We start from the raw sequence: 15,859 nt of genomic DNA on the forward strand, positions 1-15,859 counted from the left end.
TTTTAATGGAGGATGTATTTAAGGAAGTGGATAAGTAGGAAGTGAACAAAAACAGAGCATAGATCCATGCAAGCCACTGCTTAGTAAAAGATCTCTCAGTAATGAATAGGTCCTTAGGGTTGTTCTCTGAAAATTGCATTTTTTTTTTTTTTGAGGAGTATTTCCTACAGCTTTTTCCATCATTCACATACATTTTTGAATATGTAAGCACATGTGCACAGACACATATACACAATTTTTTTTTTTTTTTAATCAGGAAAGCATCTTTGCCCCTAGATGACAATTGATATTGACAGTGCCTTCCAGAATATCTGCTCATTGATGGTCGGGATCCCCCCGTATTTATGGAAAAAAATATTTTCTTTATTTCCTTTACCTACTTCAAGGCACGACTATCTTGCATCTTTGCAAAGTGCCCAGGGCAGAGTACTCTGGTGCTATCTGTTAATACCAGAAGGTTCTGCATTACATATTTTATGTTAAGATGCAAAACAGTATCACCTAGGGGCCTCAGATCTTTGAGGAAAAATAATATTTTTCTAATGAGTATGTACCTTTCCTTCATCAAGTCACTTTTCCAAGCACGAAGGGATGTTAATTTTTGGACCCTTCCTCCATAGTCACATTACAAGGAATTTTCCATAAAGGATTTATTGGATGTAGTGAAAGTGAAACACAGGCATGAATAAAGTGAAAGAAAATGGAAAATCAGAGCTGTGAGTGTCATGGTTAATATTTAAATCTCTTGCAGGTAACATAGGTCCGTTTTATCTATCATGTTGACTTAAACTAGAAATGTTGGTGATTACCCTCTGGATTGGGTTTACCTCTTCTTAGGGTCCCTCTTCTTTCAGAGAAGCAGCAAAGGAAGAAATAGCACTGCGGTTTTTACACAAAGCAGGCATCTAGCAACTCCCGAATAGTCACAATTTCACTATTTTATTCTAAATACAATGTCACCTATGCAAAAACAAATATATAAAAGTGCCTGTGTGTATTATTGTGTAGGGGGACTCTAAGGAAGCCACAAACGACAGTGAGTTCCGACTGTCAAGCTACACATTTAATGAGAAACTCTTCCTGATTTAATGAATCCTGGTGCTTCACGCTGGCATCATTTTCAACAGAACTTTGCATCTACACCTCGGTGGTGTCAGTTCTTGGCCCCTGTTATGGCAGCGATGCGCTGTAATGGAAGGCGTTTTCCTTGTGAACTATTAAGCCTACATAAGCAATCACTACTCATTGACTGAGATGGAGAGGGCAAGGAGAGGTGTGTGTGTGGGAGCGCGGGGTGGGGGGGGGGGTGCGGCGGGGGAGGGAGGACGTGCGAATGACTGAGCCGTCCAGACAGAGTCGAATGTCTGATCCGGCTGGGAAATGTCCTGTGTGAGCTTTGGCACAGGGAACAAAACGAGAGAGAGAAAAGGTTTTTTTTTAATGCTATGTACAAGTGCCACGAAAAAGCAAACCTAACTGGGTCGCAGTGGCCTGCGGACCACCAGGCCTGTGACCGTCAAGAGCCCACTTTTGTCACGGCCTGTGGACGGATGCAGGCTTAGTCTGGGCACCTGCCCTCGTCCTGAATTTGTCTAAAATGCGGTCTCATTTCTCCCGCTGCTGCGGCGGGTGTGAAGCTGGGAAGAAGGGCGACGCACTCTGACTCCGGGGATTCGGTGGGATTTTGGCTCCAACCTGCTGGATCCCGTGTGTGACATGCACCTCGACCGTCCCCTCCCAAGTCTGCTTCTGCACTGCACGTCACCCAGGGGCAGGTGAGAAACAGGAGCCAGGGGTCTTTCATCTCAATCACTGCTTAGAAAAAGAAAAGAGAAAAGAAAACTATCCCCAACATCCTCAGGGTGACCGTGCTCTGCATTGAGGTAATAAAAGAGCGGCCCCGGCCTCCTGTCACCCACTCCCCGCGCCCCTTCCATCTCGCCCACACTGCCACTTGTTTCCTGTTTGCTTGTTAATGAGGAGCGAGGTTGGCGCTTTCTCTGTGGTCCCAAGACCTCCCCCTGGTAGGTTCCAGGTGAAAGAACACAGGTCACGTCACGCAGTGACTACAGTTAGAGGAACAAATAATTCAGGTGAAGTCAACTCCAGAGGCTGGTGACCTTACTAGCTGCCGTCACGGGCAAACAGCGGAGCACTTGAGGAGGTGACAGTAAGCTCAGGAAAGGTCGAAGCCCCCTCCACACGCAAATGTCCCCACTGGACTGGACGCCTGTGTCCCCTCAGCCCCGCCTGCTGCCAGGCCTGTGACGATGCTGCCACCTGCTGCTGCGCCCGGGAGGCGGCCCGCACCTTCCAGGGGCTGGGGCTGAAGGAGGAGGGGAAGGGGGAGGGGAGGAGGAGGCCTTTGTTCAGGGCCAAGCCGAGCATCCCTCCCCAGGCAGGGTTTGCAGGGTGCTGGATTGACCCAGCAGGGGGCACCCGGCTTAGATGCCCCTGCTCACCCCAGGTGGGTCGGTGCAGGTGAAAACCAGACACAGATTAAGAGCCGATGCGGCACGTATGCATTAGACACCCTGCATCCCAGCATCGTTTGCAAAGGTGCCTGCACCGCGGATGCTCTTCACGAGCAGGCGTTGCGCGCTGTGATTCAGCTCCTGGGCGGCAGTGTTTACAGTCTCGGCAATTAAACAAAGTGCTGTAAACAAAAGAGGCGGCTGGCGTTTTCCTTGTCCACGAGATGGAAGGAAAACTTAAGGGAGTCTCTCTCTGGCCGTGTTGTGATGAGGAAACGTGGCCATAGATAATGAGGAGTTGTGTAGTTGTGCTGTCTGTCAGAACGTGTCCGATAGATGAATACACAAGCGAGATGGAACCGGCCTGAGGCGCGCTCTTCCCAGGCCTCTCCCGCAGCAGTTCACTCGCCGCCTTTTCTTGTCTGCCTGCCTTGCAATGTGGAGGTTGGCTGCCAACAAAGTCAGACACTCCTGATAAGTGACGATCTTCAGTTATTTTGTGATTCTTTTTTTTTGTTTGGAAAAGTGATTCTCAAATGTTTTTTTTTTTTTTTTTTTGCGGTACGCGGGCCTCTCACTGTTGTGTCCTCTCCCGTTGCGGAGCACAGGCTCCGGACGCGCAGGCTCAGCGGCCATGGCTCACGGGCCCAGCCGCTCCGCGGCATGTGGGATCTTCCCGGACCGGGGCACGAACCCGTGTTCCCTGCATCGTCAGGCAGACTCGCAACCACTGCGCCACCAGGGAAGCTCTCAAATGTTCTCTTTTCACTGTGCTTCGGTTTGGGTAAAGAAAAGCTGATATCTTTTGGACACTGTGAATGGAAGAAGATTTGAATAATTTTTCAAAGTCACAATTTTAGAAATGGCCTCGTGCTCGCTAAAGGGTGATTTAACTCTCCGATGTCTGGTGTCAGGGCTGTAGAGGGATGAGGACAGCTTGTGGGGGGAATGGATTAGGAAGGGGTAGAGGAGCGTTAGTCAGGAACCACTGATCCGCCAGGAGAGGAACACATTCTGAACACATCGTGGAGGCAAAGAGGAGGAGCTGGGATTCCTGTGGCCTCTGCAGGAATAAGATGGGAGCCACAGTGCAGTGAAAGTAAAACCAGAGCAGATATTTGTAATCATGTTTATAATATTAACTGGGAAAAAAATTAAAAAACAGAAAGACACCATTACCCAAGTCAGGCAATTGCTGAGAAATCTTTTTATAATCCATTCCCACCAAAAGTGGGAGTAAGCGCATTTCACCCAGCCCAGCCTGTCCCTCCCTAGCAAGCTCACCCGCATTCCCAGGGAAGAAAAACAAACATTCCTATGAGACTGGCTTCCGAAATAAAATTTCAAATTATGAAATTTTATTTTGGCTTATGGTAAAAATGAGTGCTCTGAAATGAGTTATTTAAAGAAGCATATATTTATAGTAGAAAGAGGATATTTGATATAAATTGAGGGGAGACATCTAAAATTCATTATATTTCTTCAAAATCAGAAGTGTGACTATTACCTGAAAAACAAACACACAAACAAACAAAAACAGATGGGAGAGAAGTTCAGTGATAGTTTTTGTGTTAGCCCTGAGAACAGAATGCACTTTCCCTCTTCTTTGTCAGACTTTGATATCTTGTCTTAGGTGGTACGTTTTCATTTTAATAGATACGTCAAAATACCATGAGTCCGTGAAAATTACAGCAGTCTTCAGTCTCTGATTATAATGTAGCCCCCTTAAGCCTCTGTCTGTAACCTCCTGTCTTAAAAAAAAATGTAACATCTCCCCATGCACACACATTTTGCACACAGCTCATCAAACATTTTAAGTAAAACCCATGAAATCTAAAGTAATGATAATCACTTTCAAGGTAATTGGTTGGAAACAGATTCCTCTGCATTGCTGCAATCACAGCATAGGAGCACTTTCCTAACTTGTTAGGAAGTTGGTCACTGGCCACGTCACCATAAGAAGCAGTGGTACTTGGACGTCAAAGCGGAACGTGCACCCAACTCAGCTCATAGGAAGTGGTCTGAAAAGGTGGCCAAGGCAAAGTTGTTTGGAGGAAAATTATGATACATTGCTGCAAGGCATCCTAAACTTTTTGTTTAATATAAACACACACTCAAGTGGCATAGCACTTCCATAAGGAAATAGGGTTTTTCTTTGTTCCCTGATGTCAGCAGATGTCAATCCCTGATTAATATTTACTTTATTCCCAGGGATCAGACTTCAAATAGTTATCCTCTATAATAGGGTATAGAGCCAGGTGAATGGAAAGGGAAAATGATACCGATCACCCCTTTGGGCAACAGCAATTCACTCTGATCCCTGACCTGTCTGCTGAGAGTTTCTTTATCAGATCTAATGTGTTAAGGTTCAACTCCTCAGATGAGTCACATTCCAACATGTGCTAGGATTTACATAAGTTATGTATTTATTGTTGGACTGGCTATTTGAAATGTTAATATATCGTTTTCATTCATGTTAACTTAAAATCGTTTGTGTAATAGATCTTTCAGCAGTGTATCGCTTTCTGAGTCATCGTACCAAACCAAGTGTTTCCCAATTTTCTCTAACCAAATTATGTTCTTTATTTCTTTTCAGCTTCTCCTAAGTTTTCACACTGACTTTGATTGTTTTCCAGATTTTTTTTTTCTGAGTTTTTCTGCCTACTTTCCTGTTGAGAATTCCCCCAAAACGCTACAGAAGAAGGACGATCGCTATTCACTATTATCTTTGGTTCCTTTTATTCTTTCTCATAGATCCAGCCTTTCAGCTGCATAATCATTTTTACTTCTCTTCTTTGTGCTTTCGAGTTTGTCAACATCATTTTAATAATGAGATGCACCAATTCATGTGGCTCTATCCAGGTGATAGACGCCACGCCAGGATCTCACAACTTTACAACACAGGAATACCAGGTAGGGATTCTTGACTTCACACACACCCCTGCACCCAATTCCAGCAGTCCAGTCAATTTAAAGACCTGTCTTGTTTTAAGTCTCAGTACAGACAGAGGCCCCTACACTGCAGCATGGTGCCAGAGGGCTTACACATAAACCCTGCTTGACTTGGAAATCAAAGAGAGGTGAGGAGAGTTCAGATTTTCTCATGCTGAGGTATGAGGTTTGCCAAGAGACAAGACTGGACTAATAAGCTCTGGAACTGGCTTTATCTAGTTAACAGCAGCCTTTGACATCACAGGACTAGATGCTATTTCCTTGTGTTTATGTCCTTAGGAAGTGCCACAGGGAAGGCGAACATTAAAAATGCTATTCTGTGCACTAGCGTGTCGAATAGAAGTGCAGAGTGAGTATCATAAATCGTATACCTGTTCTCCGCACTCTGATTGCAGGAGGTACATTGATGATAGTGACACATAATGGATGATTTCCACGTTCTGCCATGTGTGTTTCTGGTTTCTCATCTGTCTCAGAAGTCCTGAATTGTCCTTCAGAGTCTGTCACTTCTTCCTGAGATGGGGTCCATACCGCATGGTGTTGCCCATTCTCTCAGGCAAGTCTTCAGAGAAGAATCTTCACTGTCATCGGTGTCACCTGGATGGCACTGAAACCTCTGAGCTGGCTGACACACTCCTGAATAAACAGGCAAGCAAACCTAACTGTCCCTTTGAAGGCTTCTAATGCACATTTTGAAAGATGGTAGTTTTAACTAAATTGGAAATGTTTTCATTTCAAGAGTCATCACATTCATTCATAATTTGGGATTAACCAGTGTAAAGAAAATCATGTATTGGTTTCCCTTCTTTCTCTTAAAAAAGCTTTATTTATGTTCAAAATTCAAAGAATGTCACCTAGACATCACACTTTTCTGATTCCGAAGATATTTCCCAGGGTAGCATTTGCTATTTCTTCTAGGGAGGGTTCCTGGATTTATAGAAAGATGCATTTCCTCTGGTTGAAGAGCTGAATTAAATTTGAATGTTTCTGAAAGAGAGCCTTTACTCCTTCCCACAGATGTTTGTTGGCTGTAAGCTCGGTCTTCAGGATGCTCTTATACCTGCAGGACCCAATGGCCGCTCTTCTAACATTTCAGCTGTGTTGACCAATCCACAATATGCAAGCGAGTGGCTGGGTTTTGCTTTGGCTTTAAAATCTTCCAGCTGAGCATTCTTCAGGCTTAGCCTTGGTCAACATTTTAAGCCAGTGGTCCATGCTGTGAAATAAGCCAGTGCGGCCAGGGTAACCATTGCTTCCACCCTGGCACAGGGCAAAGGGCTGGGCGCTGCTGGATGACGAGAACCCCTGCACACCTCTGCCTCAGTGACACCCAGCCCAGTACCAACAAGGGACTTCCAGTTTAATTTGGCTGTTCTTCTCCTATGTATACAACACTCAGGAAAAATGCAGTTTGAACGTGAATTTAACTGGCACTTGGGCGAGAATTCTATTAATACTAAGCCTGCAAAACAAGTTTTCCCTTCACTGAATACTTCCCAAATGGACAAAGAATGACAATGCCCTGGAGTAAAAGTGGACTTAATTGCATTCAGCCTATATTTACTTTTGTGCCCACTGTGTGTAAAGGTAAAAACTGGTGAGTTACTGTCCCTAAACTAAATAATCTTATACTCTACTAGGGAGAGGAGGGGACAATCAGTTCACAAATAAAAATAAAGAAAGGATAAATATGAGATATGAAAAAGATGATGAAAATCATTTTCCAAGAACACTTTTAAAAGAATTTTTAGCATTCACCTATTTACATATATTATACATACATTCATTCAATCTCCCTGTATTTATTGAGCTTCCACTATGTGGAAGACATAGGTCTAGGATTAGAGAGACCCATGAACAACACATGCAGATACACGCATGCACAATCCCTGCCCCGCATCCTGCAAACAGTAGAAGGCATGCAGCAATAAACAGCTGTCTCATTTACTTCTGGCAACAAGCCTGGTGTGGTCATCCCCTATTACATAGGAGAGTACTGAGGACAGCCATGGGCAGGTATCAGCTCACAGCCACTCTGAGGAGTCACCAGGATTAAGATTCAGTTACAGGAACTATGATGTTAGCGTTCAGATTCTGGCTTTACAACTTGATTGCTGTGTGACCCTGGGCAAGTTGCTCAACCTCTCTGTTTTATTTTCCTGTGCTGCAGAGGTTTGTTGTGAGACTTAAACAAGTTAATCCTTGTCTAGATTGACCTGGGTAGATCTGGCATATAAGACATTTCTCTGGAATCTCTGTGGGTTTTTACATTAAAAAAAAGAAAGAAAGAAAAAACAACTTCAAGGCTTAACCACTAGTTTGTTTAGTAAAAGTAACTTGCCTTCCTTCTAACTTTCCTTTCTCCCTTCTCTTCCCCCTGTTCTTCTCCTTCGTTTTTTTTGTTTTTTGTTTGTTTTTTTTTATTTTTTATTTTGTTGCGGTACGCGGGCCTCTCACTGTTGTGGCCTCTCTCGTTGCAGAGCACAGGCTCCGCGGCCTATGGCTCACGGGCCCAGCCGCTCCGCGGCCATGTGGAATCTTCCCAGACCGGGGCACGATCCAATGTCCCCTGCATCGGCAGACAGACTCTCAACCACTGTGCCACCAGGGAAGCCCCTTTCTTCTCCTTCTTTTTGTTGCATTGCTGTGGTCGTCCTTCCCCACTCCTCTTCCTCCTCTTTCTTTTGATTAGGTAACTAACACAATTATTGACCCCCTAGAGCTGCAGAATTGAATGACAAACATGCTCTTTACTTTCACTAACTTCCACTTAATTCATTAACAATTTGCCTTCTAGGAACAACAACAACAAAAACACAAAATTTTAAGTTATAAGTGGTCCCCCAGTGCATCATTTCACACTATTTTCCATTTTTGGAAAACTTATTTCATACAAGGATTCAGTAAAGTGGTGGAATTTTTTAAATGGCAGCCATTCTGGATTTTGACAATAGTGAAAAAAGGGATCAATTGCTAATATACTCATGCTGCTTTAAAAAATGGCTAAAAGGCCTCTAAATATATATTTAAATAAAGATAAATTTTTGCAAAGAAAATCCGCTTCACCTAATGCTAAATAAAAGCAAACAAGCCAATAAAAGCATTTGTTTTGAAAAACGCTCAGAATAAATTTGTGCCATGGAGGCGCTTTAGAAGACCTAGGAGTTGCCACATGTCCTGTGGGGCTTGTTGCTCTGAGTCCTCAGGGCTCATGTGCAGCTTCCCTTTGGGTTTCTTGGGGAGGATGGGTCAATCTAGGAGCGCTGGGGTGAGAGTGACCTGTGTCTCCAACAGATCCTGGTTCCTCAAGGCATTCCTTGCCACTCTCACAGAAGTTTTCAGTGATCCCTAAGAAATCTTAGATTTACAACAAGAAAACACTGAACATTTTTTTTTTCATAAATATACACTTGGATGTGATTTTATGAAGCAGACAGATGTTGAAAATCATCCGACCAGAAGTATTATCATTCTGCATCCATTTACCTAAGAATCTTTTGTTTAAGCAAATTATTTTATGTAAAATACATAATGTTATCAATTGAATGTAACAACTATAAAGGTAATCCGATACTATCAGTGTGTAACACAATCTCTAATAGTTGTTTTTAAAAATTGGGAGATCTACGTTTTCCCTGTGTACATTTTACTGGTAACATATGAGGTGATCTAAGTATCACACAGTGAAGCTGACAAATTAATTAGGATAGTTCAAGTAGGGGATGGAGTTGCCTATTAATAAAGATGCTTAATTTCAATAATGATTATTAATTTAATGACATATGGAAATGATCTACAATAATGATATAAAAATAACTTGACTTTGTCATTACGGAATATTTTATAGATGTGATTCTAATGAAAAGGAATAAATTGTTAATATACAAATCAAGAAAGTAAAGTCTGCAAAGACAAAGGTAGCCTAATTAATCTCTGTATTTTCAATATAATGTATGATTAAATGAACTGAGTGTATTAAATAATACATATGATATGTATGATGGCATCATTAGAAAATTTGACAATATATGCCACAATATTATTTGATCAAAAACTATATGTATTATTTATATGTATATTGAAAATATATGTAGGTACCTGATTTTTATAGTTTTACAACTGTTTATGAAACATGTAGTAAATTGTCTCAACTAAATGAATGCTTAGGACAGGAGACTTTTTTCTGTGCCAGCAAATATCAAATTATAGCTCAGTTAGTAAGTTCTATTAATTTCATACAACTTAAATATTTTACTTCTATAAAACTAGACACCACTTCCTGTTCAGAATGTTTTATTTAACAGATGGAAATTTTATAAATCACAAAACATAAATTGTTTATGTCATTTCTCTTTTGTGCTAAATTTTAGAACTGTATAAGAAATTTAAATGAAACAAGAATTCTTATCCATGGTGTTTCATCAGGTTTTGACCTGTGTCTCAGAATTAGAACAAGCCATTGAAATAAAATCACTGCCAAAAATAGAAAGTACGAAATTGAGATGAACTTGTAAAGATCCTTACATTACACCAAAATATTATAAAGCTCCTTCCAATATATTTTTTTTCTAACAGCCTAACAATTAGTATTCTACTAAGACCTAGTCTGGTTACTGAATACCTTTGCATTTAAAGGTTACTTGAATAACGTCTTAATTAAAAAGCACAAATCAGACCCCTATAAAAACTCCAAGTGGAGCAGGGCTAAGTGAATTTGAGCTTCTTTAGATGGGTTTTGAAGTCCTGGAGTGCAGAGGTTGCATTTTAAACAGTGTCATGATGCTGGTCCAGGGTGGTGGCATTGTCCTATGGGGAGCAGTGTTCCCAGACACACTCCCGGGACCTGTGCTTGCAACTGCAATGAACATGAGGAGTTATGTGGGTGATTTGATGGTGTGGTCGTACGTAGATTTCTGAATTCCAATGGTAGCATGTCTGGCAATCAAAAATAGCATTTTTCTCAGCCCTCTGAGCAGGATTAAGATTTGGAGCATCTGGTAAGAATAAGACAGAGATGAAGAAAGTGTGTTTTTAACTCAAAAGGAGGAGTCTCTACTTTTCCTGAAAGTGATGCGCTTGGAAAGAGACAGGTCATAATGAGAAAAGGAAAGGCACCTGGCATTTGCATAGCTGCCTCCGACAAGGAGCCCTGACGTGGAGAGGGTGTAATTAGAGCTCTCTCTGTGTGGGAACAAAGGCCTGTCAGGAGGAAGAAAAGCCCCCAACTAAGCAAAACCGCCACTAGTTACATCTTTCAGTTCCCTCTCACTGCCTCGAAAAGAGGAAAGAGAAGAAAACAGGTGTGGGCTGGATTTTTCTAATGGTAAGAATGGAAAGGTCGCTCTCTGTTCATATGATTACTGAGGGTAATTGCACTTTTTTTTTGTTTTTTTTTTTTACACCTTTATTGGAGTATAATTGCTTTACAATGGTGTGTTAGTTTCTGCTTTATAACAAAGTGAATCAGTTATACACATACATATGTTCCCATATCTCTTCCCTCTTGTGTCTCCCTCCCTCCCACCCTCCCTATCCCACCCCTCCAGGCGGTCACAAAGCACCGAGCTGATCTCCCTGTGCTATGCGGCTGCTTCCCACTAGCTATCTATTTTACATTTGGTAGTGTATATATGTCCATGCCACTCTCTCATTTCGTCCCAGCTTACCCTTCCCCCTCCCCGTATCCTCAAGTCCATCCTCTAGTAGGTCTGTGTCTTTATTCCTGTCTTACCCCTAGGTTCTTCATGACATTTTTTTTTTCTTAAATTCCATATATATGTGTTAGCATACACGGTTTTGAGCTCAGAGAGCAACTCGACATTTGTTGGGCTGAGTAACTGCAGTAAAGGACCATGAGGATGAAACGAGATGCAGCAGACTCTGTTTCCCTTGGTCTTGCTAATTTCTTCAAGAAACAGAGAACTGCACTGTGTTTTGGCTTTTCCTTGATCCGGCAACACAGCAGTGAGATGGGCCGCCAGCCGCTTTGCCGCTTTCCCCTTCTTCAGTTCTTCGAATTCCAGACAAGGACACATTGTCTTAACTCAGAAGTTATGCATTTCAAAACAGAATTTAGTTTGCTTGCTCCATTAACTTTAAATAATGGCAAAGTGTGCCTTCTTTAAGAATTCTGATGTCTGTTCTATGTACGTGTTCACTCTCTCTCGCCAAATGTGTCTTCATTCTGAGATCCCTCAGGGCGCGAGTCTCATATCCACAGTGTATGTAGGTATTACTACTAGGGCTGAATATTTAGATTTCTCACTTCAGTAAATTTCATCAGGAAAACTTATTGTCAGGGGATTAAAAAAACGTTGTTAGGGGCTTCCCTGGTGGCGCAGTGGTTGAGAGTCCGCCCGCCGATGCAGGGGACACGGGTTCGTGCCCCTGTTCGGGAGGATCCCACATGCCGTGGAGTGGCTGGGCCCGTGAACCATGGCCGCTGCGCCTGCGCGTCCGGAGCCTGTGCTCCGCAACGGGAGAGGCCACGACAGTGAGAGGCCCGCATACCGCAAAACCCCCCCCCCCCCCAAAAAAAAAACGTTGTTAGGCAAAGTCTAAAGATAGCCATAAGAAATCAATAATATGGATGCTGGTTTTCCATCACTTTCAGTGGCATGAACAACTTGGTCAATTGGACTATAGGTTTATATTATGATCTAGATTCACTGCTCACCTCCAAGCAGTGGACAGATGACCACTTCCTAAACAGAGATTCGTCGCCTGAGTTTTTAACTGTCATAAATGAGAAATAATACATAAAGGACATTGAGAGCTTCGGAAAACATGTCTGTTATTTGCAGGCCCATCACATATTAATGCTCAGTCCTTATTGTGCTTAGTTTTAAATTACCATTAGTCCTGAAAGTGGGAATTCATACTAATTTCCATGCCCCCATTCTCATATGTTTTTTAAAACACAGATTATTTTGCAAGAGATAAAATATATTACGATGGTAGTGGATGATATTTATATTAGTGACAGAATTTAGTCATTAAATTATTTATAGTAATAACAGAATTCTTATGTTTTGGCCAACACACTGTACCTTTTTTTACTATGCATGGCTAAATTTCTTTGGCAATGCCCCTAGGTGGCAGGGTAATATTATGATACTTTAGTTCTAAAGACTCTCAATCTTCTAACCTTAAGAAAAGAGAGACAACATCAAAAACAAATTTCTCGAATTTTAATCTTGAATTTGGACATCTCCAAAAGTGGAAAGACAATGTATTCAGTACAAATTTGTTTGGTAACTGGCCATAAGCATGTGTCATCACAAATATAGAACCATATAATGCATTTGAGTATTCCAAGAATTATATTAATAAGTTTTTCTTTTATATTGAGGAAGTGGGAAGAGAGGAAAGGTCTCAGAGCCAGATTTTCTCACTCTCCCAGGCAGACCAAAGCTCATTTATTAGATTATAACTTCTTTCCAAAATATCCCATATAATTTATTAACAAAACCCAACAAAACAAAATCAAAAGAATAACCAGGACTTAGGGGCATGAGCTATAGTTGAACTATTTTTAATTTTGCCATAATAAAATTTTAGAACACACTGTGAAATATTTTTTTCATTTAAGTTATGGCATAAGAGTTCTCTGAAACTCTGCTTACATAAATTGGTACAATTATTTGGCACAGTAATTGGATATTTGGACAAAGAAGCTCAAAATATTTAGGAAATTTGACCTTGTGCTTCCACTTTATAAATTAACCCTGAGGAAGTTGTGTTTAATAGCAATGATTACTCTTATGAGCTTTTATGCACATCTAAAATTATATAGAATTTGCTAATGCATATAAGCACGTATTCATGTATTAGAATAGTGTGTAACTATCAAAAGTAGGTTTACAAATAATATTTAATAAACTGGGAAATTATTATTACAATATTAAGTGAAAAATTAAAATTGCTTTTTGAATATTTCATTACAGTTGACATTCAAAATGTCAACTGTAATAAAATATTCAAAATGAGAAAGCTGGCATGAAATATACCAAAATATTTGCAGGAGTTTGTTTCTTCTAGGTATTAGAATTATGGGTAGTTTTCTCTTTGTTAAACTGTTTATTTTTAAATTTTCTCTAATGAATGTATATTGCTTATATAAAAATAAAACAATTTTAGTTCATGCATTTCTTTGAATATATAAAAAAACACATTTAGCTAGATAAATGAAAGATGTAATATATATGCATATAGTAGGAGGCGGGGAGTTCTTGTTATTCTTTGACAATATTCATGCTAAAGCATATTATTTAACTTATCTGGGCGTGTTTGTTTGTGTTTCTTCATTGAGTTTTTAAACCTAAAACCTAAATAGAATGATGATCAAAAACATAATCATTAAGATCTTAACACTGTCAAATTTGGAGATTAACAACATCCTGTGATATAAATCTATAATGCAAGTGTCAAGTCATAAAGCTTGAATTCCTGTCCATGGCAATTCAAACTTCATAAATGGGGTATTTTATATGTATATATATTTTTCATTCTCATAATCTCATTAAGCTACATACTTTTGCTTAAATATATGCATTATAATGACTATTAATGAACAAAAATTACACTTAAATGTACCTACATTTGCACATGTCGCAAAATATATTTTCCACACAGTCACTCACCACTTTTACATGGTTGGGTTGATTCATTTTTTAAGGAAACAGTTAAGCAGTGCCTACTCCATGGGCTATCGCACGAAAGGTGGAAGTTATAACTGAAGGAAGGTCAGACAAGGCCCTGTCCTCGTGACCTCTCTCTATCAAGGCCTGTGGAAGGCTGCTGACGTGAGTGCCTTGGGAGCTTTTACGCAGGTTGGGGACATGGAGAGACAGGGGGCCTCTGTAGAACAGATGGTAGCCACCCTCAGGTATGGAGCTTGGGTCAGAATTCACTGTGTGCAGGGCACAAAATGATGTTGCAAGACGTAAACAATGTGAACGTGACATGGTTAGTTATACCCCAAAGGGAAAGGAGCCCAACCCTTAGTTCCCCCCTTGTCCTAAGAGGATGGCAAAGCTGACCTGAGGATTAAATGGGGTCATATCAGGAAGTCACTTTGAACAGTGCCCAATACAGATGAATATGCAGGAGACGTGAGCTCCTGCAGCAAAGAAAGAGGAAGGAGAGGAGGAGTCCTATGAAGGCACAGAAGCCAATGTTTGTGATCTACCTGTGGAGCTGAAATGAGTCATTGGAACAGAGTCAGAGGGGCGGAAGGGAGCTGGTGCCATGACCCGGGTGAGAGGCGGTGTGGCCCACACGGTGCAAGTGGCTGTGGCTCGCGATGGAGACAAGCGGGGAGTGTAAGACACACACAGGAGAGGAGGTTGGCATAGCTGTCAGGTGACTGAGTGAGAGGGAGACAGAGCAAGAACAGGGAGAGTTCCTGCATCTCTGGCCTGGACGGCTGCCCGGTGTCAGGCCCTGAAATAGGGACAACGCAGTGAGGCCCTAGGGTGGAGTTTGGAGAAAGGGATGACTTTGGTTCTGGACATGGGATGTGTCAGTTAGCAGGTCAGGCATCCCTGGGGACAGCTGGCAGAGTGTTGGCTGCATGGAGAGGGTCCTGGGGAGAGGGAGGTTCCTGAGGCATCATTGAAGAAAAATAGTTGAAGACACAAAGGTGGGTGAGGATGCTCAGAAACAGTGAGTGAACAGAAAACAGGAGTGACCCAGGACAGGGTATGAGGGATACGGACTTTCACATGACAGCAGGACTCAGAGCTGTGGGCACTTGGGGGAGGGACCAGATGCATCAAACCTAAACTGGGGCACCTGAAGAGTCACAGAGAAAAAGGGAAAGCTGACCGTACCAAGTGTAGCTGAGAAACCAGATGAGCTAAGTAGTGAGAAGAGGTCGATGGATTATTCAAAAAGAATTCCTAGAACAATTTCCCAAACCAGTGGAGGCTGAGAAGTAAATGAGAAACAAATACATTTACAATCTCTAGCTAAGTCTGCATCTCTGTCTCTGTCTGTATCTATAACTATACCTACATCTCCTTGTGTCTGATCTGTATTGACATCACCCATCCCTATGTCTATGTCTGATTCTACACTTACACACTTACATCCACGTCCAGGTTCAGGTTCAGGTCCACAACCCCATCCACTTCCACGTCAACATAGAGAACTGCAAATAGACTCCTAACTGGTTCCCTGACAGTGGATAAATGTTTCCGTCTGGATGCAGAAATGACACCACCATGGGCATCATTAACACTTGTATTTCTCCTCTATCATTTATTCTGTTCCTTTTCCTGTTCTTTGCTTCTAACTTAGAGTCAAACTTGTCCTCTGAGCCAGAGAACAGGGTTTCACCTTCTGAACATTGCAAATCAGCCTCATTCCTGACTCCATCCTCATTTCCTAACTGTATTCTCATCCTACCGACAGTTTCTCAATTAGTTGAA

This window comes from Phocoena phocoena, chromosome 3 (assembly GCF_963924675.1).
Source record: "Phocoena phocoena chromosome 3, mPhoPho1.1, whole genome shotgun sequence".
NCBI classification, from domain to species: domain Eukaryota; kingdom Metazoa; phylum Chordata; class Mammalia; order Artiodactyla; family Phocoenidae; genus Phocoena; species Phocoena phocoena.